Below are 9566 nucleotides of genomic sequence, written 5' to 3'. Positions count from 1 at the left end.
CGTGCGTGTGGGAAACGCAACGCAGCACAGAACAACGCCGTATGTGTGGCAGTGCGCCGACTCTAGACTTCAACCATCCCCAACCCAGCCACCCATCCACCCACCAACCGGTGATTCCGCCTGTCAAGAACGCAGCCTTTCGCTGGCTTGTATGTCGCGTGCGGAGAGAGAAAGAGAGAAGAGTGAAAGAGACACAGGCAACCGCAACATAGCACTTGCTTGCCACGTCGATGATGATGATGATGATGATGATACGACGAGTGGTCCTCGGTATTACCGGGCGCTTTGGCACATATTACACGCGCGGTCATGAATAATACATCTTATGTACCCGATGCGTTCAGTAACAGGAGCATGCACGCACGCACGCACGACGGTAGATACATGAACAGGTACGCACACGGTACTCACGCCGCAGCAGAAGCGGCCGCGAGTGTTCCCAAAGGGTTTCGTATGTTTTGCGCGATCAGCACAGCAATGATCATGGAGCCTCCGATCGTGGAGACCACGGGGGAGCTCGAATGTCCCCACGCTTCAGGTTGAGTGTGTTGCAGTTGCAGCAATTTAAGGCCACTCGCTGCAAATGTTTACATGCTCCTGTGTTCGTCAGATGGGCCGATCTTAGACCGTTCCGAGCGATCTGATCGTTCGTCATAGTGATCTTAATAGCAAAGTGTCGATACCTCTATGTTGAAGTGGAATAAAAGGAGTAAAACAAAGGATAAAAAGGAGTATGCAAAAGACCAGGCATCCAGAGTACCAACGGTAATAATCTGAACTTAAAATTTCCCAGGACCTAACTGTAAGTAGCAAGTTTGCAACAATGGATACATCCTAAAATACACTTTATGAACTAAGTCGTCGTCTGCCATTTTTATGATACAATCAATTATTTAATACCGTGTGCCGTATCTGTCGTACTAATGCAGCATATCCTTGTAAAGGTTCCAAAGGGAGCCAAATCCAGCGATAAAGTCGATGTTTTGAGAATGTTTTACAAAATCATCTGCATTACTGCAGCTACAATTGACAAGGTATAGAGGCACATTTTGTGAAATTGATCCAAGATTGATACCTTCGAATCGAATTAAATAGCTCATTTTACAACCAATACACGCACCTTCGAGTAAATTACGTGTTTCAGGATAGACACTCAACTTCTTTATCATACTTACATCCATTAAAAAACACCAGAGCTTGGAGCATAGACGTAGGTCTAGAAATCTTTAAAATGACAGCATTCTCTGTGGGTTCCACTAACCCACTAGCGGATGGAATGTAATTTCCTCCCAAACCGCACAATATGAGTGCTCAGCATGGCCCCATCTGGTCACCCGATGCCAGGTGAAAACTCATTCAACAGTGCCACCTTACAAACACTTGTAGCTCAGCATACCTGTACCCCGAAAGCATGTAATGTTGGTTCCGGTGCGAACGTTGAACCACATCATCGGTCTAGCCGAACCGAGACATCGTACGGAAGCACGGAAGCTCGGGACTATACTTCGGATCTTTGCCGTTTGCCCGTGCCGGATAGATAAACCGAAGGAACCACGAACCGAACCGTGTCCGAACCGTTAACGCTTTCCGTGATTCGGCGTTAGAAAAGGACAACGGCCGGTTGTAAAAGCAGCCCCATCATCATCATCATCATCATCATCAGTGTTGTCATCGTGAGTGTCAGAGAGAAAGGCCGTGGGGTGCTCCGTTCCTTATCACTATCGTACCTGCATCATCGTGACATCATCCGCAACAGGATGTCACAAGAGGAGCTTTCGCCGGAGGGGAAATGTCTCCACGTTGGTAAAAAGCTTTCGCCTGCAACATCTCGCTCCCTCGTCCCGAACAACAGGTTAACACTCCAGACCCATCTAGCTCCACTAGAGCTCCACTCAGGTCGAGCTTTCAACGCCACCGAGGGTGTCCTTACGCAAGCAACAAGCGGCCGAAGAGCAACAAGCGAATACTGTTGCTTCCTGCGACGTGACGTTGGCTCCAACGAAACGACCTCGCCAAGTTCAGCTCGTGACACACGATTGAGCTAATTGAAGGTGGGGGCATACTCCTGCCGCTGCTGCTACTGCTTTGCTGAAGCAACAGCTTATCGCTTGAAACTGTTGCGCTTTTTGGGGCTTTTTTGTGGCCCTCCGACTGGACGGAGAACTCGCCTGTTGCAAACCTCGGTGATTTGTACGACGACAATGGAAACGAGTGGATCCTAACGATTAGTTGGAATGATTATGTACATATTTTCGCTATTTCGTCGCAAGTGATTTTATGGGGAGTTTTGAACGATTCTTATTTGATTGTTTTTGTTCGTTTGGTTAACACTAATTTGGTTTAATATTCGGCGACTACAAAAGTGCAAACGAAACGAATCGAGACCAGTTTGCCGTCGGTTCAGAAACTGTTGTTCAGAAACAGAAACTGTGATTGTTGTACGTGTTGTAAAGTGGCAATTGTAGAACAAAACAGTTTTAACAACATACATCAAAAAGGAAAATTTTATACGGAAATCACAAAGAAACTAATAATTTTCTCTAGGCAACGAGATCGCGCAAAAATCGGAAACAAACAAACCATTTAGCAAAACAAATCAAAACGCAAATCAAAGTAAACGACAAACAAATAGACAAGCAAGGGAGAGACAAACTAAATCTTTAGTATTATTCTGAACAACTAATGATTTTCATGCACTCGATTGTTACACCTAATTTACGCGGCAGGCTAACGTTCATTCTGACTAATTAGGTATTTTAGGGTGACCCGCTTTATCTGAGGTATGACTACTTTCACCTGCTGTACATTTTAAAATCACATTTGCGATGGTTTTGCGTGAGAAAAGCAAGTTATCGATGAATATTTTCTTGTACCAGTAGATCGCTGCTCAGGTAAAATGTTCATTAATGGGTTGTTTCAATTTAATGACATAAAGAGAGGTATAATTTGAAGGTATATTTGAGAGGTATATTTTAGTTAACTGTAAACTTAAGTGAGTGTTACGCCACAGTTTTCGAATTTACTAATAATCATTTTTGCGTGTCTATTCGCGAGCCATTGAAACAAAATATTATACCGTCGGCACTCAAGAGGAAATCAATCTACCGAGTCGTTTAGCGGAAACATTAGAACGAAACGAATTGAAGCACTTGAAGTTCCCAAAACTCGCTTCCTTTCATTTTTTTTTCACCAAAAATTATGAATCTTCTTAAAGAAAGACCAGGTCCACACACCTCCCACCATTCGCCGAAAAAGGTTTACTACAAATCCCCTGGGCACGTGTTCGACAAATTCGGGATTTGCAGCGCTAAGCTACTTTCCGGCCAGCACACCATCGGGCAACGGGTGCTACGCTGGACGCTCCTCGGTGCCACGCGAAGATTCATGTGCGAACAGCGGCCACGGGACAACCCCCTCCTCCCCTTTGACTCCTACACACATTTGGCACAGATTTCCGGTCGCTGCTGAGTCGCATTTAGCAGGCGCAACCCCCATCAACTCCCCAAGAACCGAGATAACGCCCGATGATAACGCGTGCCGAGGGGTAGAGGATTGCGAAAAGGGAGAGAGAGCAACGGGATCACACCAAAGGGCGCACCAAAAAGCGGGGATACGCATCTTATCCTATCCACGGCACTTAAAGCACCCCACGACCGACCGCGTTGGGCGCGCGTGCTCGCACCCTTCATCATCCGTCAGTCATGCCAGGATGGCGGGAGAGAGCAACGGGATCACACCAAAGGGCGCACCAAAAAGCGGGGATACGCATCTTATCCTATCCACGGCACTTAAAGCACCCCACGACCGACCGCGTTGGGCGCGCGTGCTCGCACCCTTCATCATCCGTCAGTCATGCCAGGATGGCCGCCTGTAGTCAAGTCAGGCAGGCAGGCGCCTTACCAATCTGTCTAGCCCATAATGGGGAGAGAGGGAACTTAAAACCGGGCACGCTGGCAGTTATGCATTTTCCATTAGCCATTTAGTCGTCCCTTTGGTGTTTCGGTGGCTGACTAGCTGGCTGGCAGGGCGGCTTTTTTGTGAAGGCTAGTCCCCCCCACCAAAGCCAAGCCCTTCACTCCTTCTCTTGAGGGGGGCCCTCGTTCGTGTATCGAGGACGTTCGTGACAGAATGGCCCGTGTCGTCTCCATCTGTCCCAGAGGGAGCCGGAGACCGAAGAACCCGGCACGCTGATATGCATATGAATAATCGAGGTGACGGAAACAAAGAAAAGCATCCCTGGGCATCCCTGAGAGCATCAGCCCAGGGTCTACCTGGCCACCTCGTTACATAACCTCGACAAATCCGCTCCAAGCTGTAAATGCTCAGCACCCCTTCCGCTGAGACCCCAGCAATGGGTTGAGAGCCAGCCAGGCAGCACCTTTCAAGACGAGCACGAACATGCTGATGGGGCAGAGAAGGTGTCCTCCTATCTCGCACCCACTCACTCACATGCCAGGTTGGTCCATTGGCGGCACACCGGAACGAACAGAGGGACAGAACAGAGGGCACAGAATATCCTAGCTCACGAGGGCTTTACCGTCCATCCATCCGGCTCGACCTCTGTCCATCTGTCTGTCTGTCTCGTCTCTCTGTCACCAACGCTCCTCGCTCTCGTCACACACCCATACATGTGGGACACCGGCGTCCATCATGTAATCGGGAACGGGGACCTCCACCGGATGGAACGGATGCTTCGTGTGGACTTTTTTCCCTGCATTTCGGGTCCGGTCCATTTCCGGTGCCAAAGGGATTTAGATGATGCAGATCTCGTCACAGGTGGAGGTCACGAGCTCCGAGACCTTACCACCATCATCAGCGTAGAGCAGAGAGCTCGCTCACTCACTCGCTGGCTATTAGTCTTTGGCCGGCACCATGCTAAAGGATCGCTAAAAGGATAGAAGCGAATACTGGGTGACCACCGGAGGTCATGGGAGCAGCTACCCAACCAACACCCCGGGTCAGGGCGATTAACATATTTTGCCATCCACTACCAGCCGCGCCAGCAGCCACGATGGAGGCGGAACACCGAATTAGCGAGTCGCTTGTTCTTAACGATTAACAGCTAACCTTCCTTTCCGCCTTTTTTTTAAACGTCCTTTTCTGATTCTCCTTCCCTTCTCCTCTTACGTCCGGACTTTCTCCTCCCTTTTTTTATTTCCCTGGAATGGACAGGACATAGGAAGAGGAGCTTTGCGAGGCAGCCAGCTTTGTCGTCGACGGATTTGTCACCTCCGGGCAACCGCGACCATTCGCGCGCACCGTTCCACCGGGAGTTCTTTTATCTTTTCTCCATCCACCCCACCCGCTAGGGGCACCTCGTTGGTGGGATAATGGGATATAGAGGCGCGATGGTTTTGCGTTGGTCGGCGAAATAGAAATCCTCGCGCCCCGGACAGTCGCGGGATTTTTGGGACATCAACAACAGCGACGACGACGACGACACATCCACATTGACACACTAAACCCCAGTGGCCGAAGAACTGGCACGGAACGGCCACGCTCAACGTTCCGGAACTGTACCAAGAGACAAACAGAGAGAAGGAGAGAGCAACTTGAACCGAGACCTTATCATCGGTACGGTGAGATGACCTCGCTGGGGCATCCAAAAATATGAATTCCATGCCATTGTTGGTCTCCCGTTTGATGTCCGTTTTTGGGCACCCATTTTGGCCTACCAGCATCGACAGACGACGACGAGAAGCGGTCTCTCCGGACACTTTCCATCGAGACACGGTTTAACGGAGTTTGAGATGCTGGCGAGGAGGTCCAGGTCGCCAGATTGTTCTGCTTTCATCCTTCGGTTTCGACCCTGGTTTCGGGACATGTGGTTCTGCTTGTCCGAGCATCAGCAGCAGCAGCGTGCATAATGCTCCGATAAACCGCTAGCTAGGACAGTTCTTTCCAAACCAACGAAGGATATAGCTCCAGAAGCATCAGCTTTAGGTTCAACTTGCTGTCCTCCTGATTTCCAGTGTTACCTTAGGTAGCTTCCACATAGCCATGACTGGAACAATGGCGCTCATTTCTAATTGATTTACACCGAGCATCATCTGCATCATTCCGGAGCACACACAATCTGACAGACAAGCAGCGAAGAAGCTCAAATCAAGTAAACGGTAATACCAGAGCCCCAGGAGAGCTAATCCATGTCGGTCTCATTTATTGTTTAACTTTGTGCGTCTATTATTCGTCACCAAATGGCACTCTCGCCGTCTACAACCCTTGAAGAAGCTTCACAAGAGTTTGGATGTGGTTAGCAACCTGGACGAAGGATCCACCAGACGCGCGACTTGGCATGTGGCGCACTACACCACCATGGAACGCGCCTGGGCCACCGTTGGAATTGGAATTCATTTCTCCTGTTAACGCACAATCGCTACCACACACACTCTACATCCCTTTCAGCCTCTCCAGACCGCACATTAGCCGGCATCAAACGGCAAGACAATGGGTTGAGTTTGAAGCAGCGGCAGGTGTGCCGCACGCAGGAAACCTTCCACTTCCACGTGCCGCACAACGCCTTTTGTCAAGGGCATAAAAGCTTTTCCGCGTTTTTCGCGCCGTCAAAACCACTTTCCATCATTGATGATACCGCCAACCGACGCAAGGTCCGTGCGCCCTCTACTAGCGAGATTTGTTTGATTTGTGCCTCATCCCGCCCGCAGGTTAAGCATCAGCAAAAACAATGCATCCTCGTCGCGAATGATAACACGACGGGATGAGACCCTTTTTGGGATGTTGGCCGATGGCAGGCAATTGCCTTTGGTATCGCGATGTCACCGTTAGAGAAGTTGAGCGTCCTTCCGGAGACACTTTCATCTCGAGCCCGTCTTGTGTGTCCTTTTTGGCTAAAGTACACACCCACGCAAGCATTTCAATAAACGTTCCCCCAAAAACCTGTATATCCCCAGCAGGATGGTGGCATCTCCTCAATAACGACGATAAGTTCGAAAGATGGAAACGCGTTCGCGATCCAACGCCAGTGCCGGAGAAGGGGAACCTTCAGCAACCCAGCAAGGTTCAGGTTAAGAAAAATTGCAATAAAATAAACATAAAGCAAAAGGAGCACTAGCGGAAGAAGGCCTCTTTCCCACATCTTGATGGCGTGAGGATGTCCTCGATTCTTCGATCGAGTATCGATACATCCGGATCGGCTCCCCTTGCTCGACGTCACACCATCTTTTGCTTCCATCCTGACAGGTGGTACCGGGTACGTATCTCAAAAGCATCAACTCGCTCCGCCCCTCGCAAACCGGATCTTCCCGCAGAGACACATTCGGATAATGTTGTCAGCAATTGATTTTCCAATCGCACGCCTCGCCGTTATTGATATCCTCCAGATTGCTTCGAGTGGCAGCAGCGGAAGAGAAGAAGTGGCGGCAAATGAAGGTAGTCTTTTGTGTGTCGCTGGTGAATTCAAATACACACATACAGGCGTTCGTCGTGTGACACTATCTCGGCCATCGGGCAGCACACACCTTGGACTTGGCTTTCTGGACATTCGGTTCCACGATATCCTGGCTAGCTTTCTGGACATTACAGTGTAGTGCAACAACTGAGAGCCGGATATCCTTTACCTGGGCGGCGACATCCATGCTGTGCTATAGTGTCGTTGCGATAGTAATGCTGGCTCACGGCTCTGCTCTGCTGCCGAGCTAGTGTAGCGGCTTACCATCACAATGAGTCGCAGCGCTCTGTTCCGCTACCGGTGAGCTTAACTCTGGAGCAAAGCTACAGGGTACCGGAAGGAATTATGAATTCCAGAGACACGGCGAGCGGGGAGGCAGACGAAGAGATCAATTGAAGCATGGAGCACCATGGTTTAACATGTCCTAAGCGTGGCGTCGTGGCGTTGCCTTTACTATTCCATCAAACAAATGTTTGAATTGTGATATTGGTTCGGCTGGTTTTCCATTCGGTGTGACAGTACGAACATCAGGATCAGCCCACTCTCAAGATGGCTTTGGCTACGGGGTGTCTTCTGCAACGAAGAGAAGAACCGTGGAGGAGCAGGACCTGAGAGGTGAAGACATGAATTGAAACCCGTTTCTTCTGTTCGTTTGTGAAGAAATCGAAGGACGCCTTTGCCGTCCAAGAAAAGCTCGTTGGTGACGGCTCGCGCATATCGCTATCAAACACTAGGGGCCTTCACCAGGTCTCCTCGGTGTGCAAATACACCAAAAGCACACACCCAGACATAGATAGACGTCGGTAGATGGATGGTCGGACGGGGCAAACACATATGCCAGCGTAGAAGACAAGAAGCTTCGCAGAAACATCGAACGAAAGACAGAGATCGAGAGAAAGAGCGCGATCGATGGGAAATGGATTGGTTTTATAATATTTACAATTGTCTTTCACGGATCAGCAGCACCAGCACTGGCAGCATGGATCAGTTTTATGGGTTCCGCCTTTACTCCCATGATGCAATCAACGGGGTGGAAGCGTAAACGTTCCCTGTGATTGGATCCATCCCAGCTGATATTATGGGCAAATACCACCCTAACCGCCACTCACCACCACCATCATTCAATACGGTGACGTTAAACTGTTGCTTTCCCCATCTGTAAAACTCCAATGGAAAACACATGGAATTACTGATCAAACATCACCACCATCGGGTTTCTGGCTGTCTCTCTATCCTGCTAGTCCGATTATAACCATCCAGGAGGCGCCACTCACTATTCAGTCACAGTCATAAGACTCTTCAACAGAAGGATTGGAATCGTCCCACTACCTTTACTTCTATGCTAATTTTATGATTCATGAAAATTCATGCTTCTACTCCTCCTGTTGCTTGCTATTCATCCCTTCTGCTGCTGCCGCCGACTGCTGATGCCAGAGAATTGTCATGAAACATGTGTAAAAGGTGCGTTCCTCGAACGTTCGAGAACATGATGCTCAGCACCTTCCTCCTCCCAAACTCTTCTTCGTCGTCGTCGTCGCCGTTCTATGCCTGGTGCGAGGTGTGTTTGATTTCTTGCGAATTCGGCCGTTCTTCGGCAAAATCAGCATCGCAGCGAGGTCTGGATCGCTGTCTTCCGTCGGCAGCTTAAGCTAATGCGTGCCCTATTCCCCGGGAATGAGTCGACGGCACACGCCCCCTAAGCCCTTCCGCCAGCTGCGGGATGAATGAAGGCTTTAACCCGATCCCGAAGGGCCCGAGTATATTGTGGGCGCGTGATTACCACCACCACTACCGACAGTGACACTACAGAAAATGTCGATGCTTAAGACGATTTGAATCAATATTTGGTTGGGGGTTGGTTCGAATGATGAAGACCCCTTTCATCGTACGGAGAGCCGTTCTGCGGCGTGTTTTGTTACCTTTTTGCTAAAGCCGAGTTTTCCGCAGTTCCTTCCAGTCCGTAAAAGGACCTAGTTACAACCGGAACGGAACGACAATCTTTCGGTCGGAAACTCGAGAAAAGGGGATTGGTCTAGGTTCTGAATAAGCTCCAACGACGTCCCCTCCCATTCAAGCCCATTTCTCTCACTCGCCCGGTAAGAAGCTAATTTGTTTTGTTATTTTAAGAGGATTTTCTATTCCAAATCGATTCCCGGGT

The 9566-nt window shown here is 49.5% G+C and overlaps 1 protein-coding gene across 9 annotated transcripts in view; it reads right to left on the bottom strand.

The window, feature by feature from the left end:
* The window catches only part of LOC126572030 (polypyrimidine tract-binding protein 2), a 252267-nt gene that overhangs the window by 141848 nt on the left and 100853 nt on the right, over positions 1 to 9566 (bottom strand). The gene's annotated exons all lie outside the window — the stretch shown is intronic.

Source organism: Anopheles aquasalis, chromosome 2 (assembly GCF_943734665.1).
Source record: "Anopheles aquasalis chromosome 2, idAnoAquaMG_Q_19, whole genome shotgun sequence".
NCBI classification, from domain to species: domain Eukaryota; kingdom Metazoa; phylum Arthropoda; class Insecta; order Diptera; family Culicidae; genus Anopheles; species Anopheles aquasalis.
Note: the sequence above shows the minus strand (reverse complement) of the source record. Positions and strands in the feature narration are given on the sequence as shown.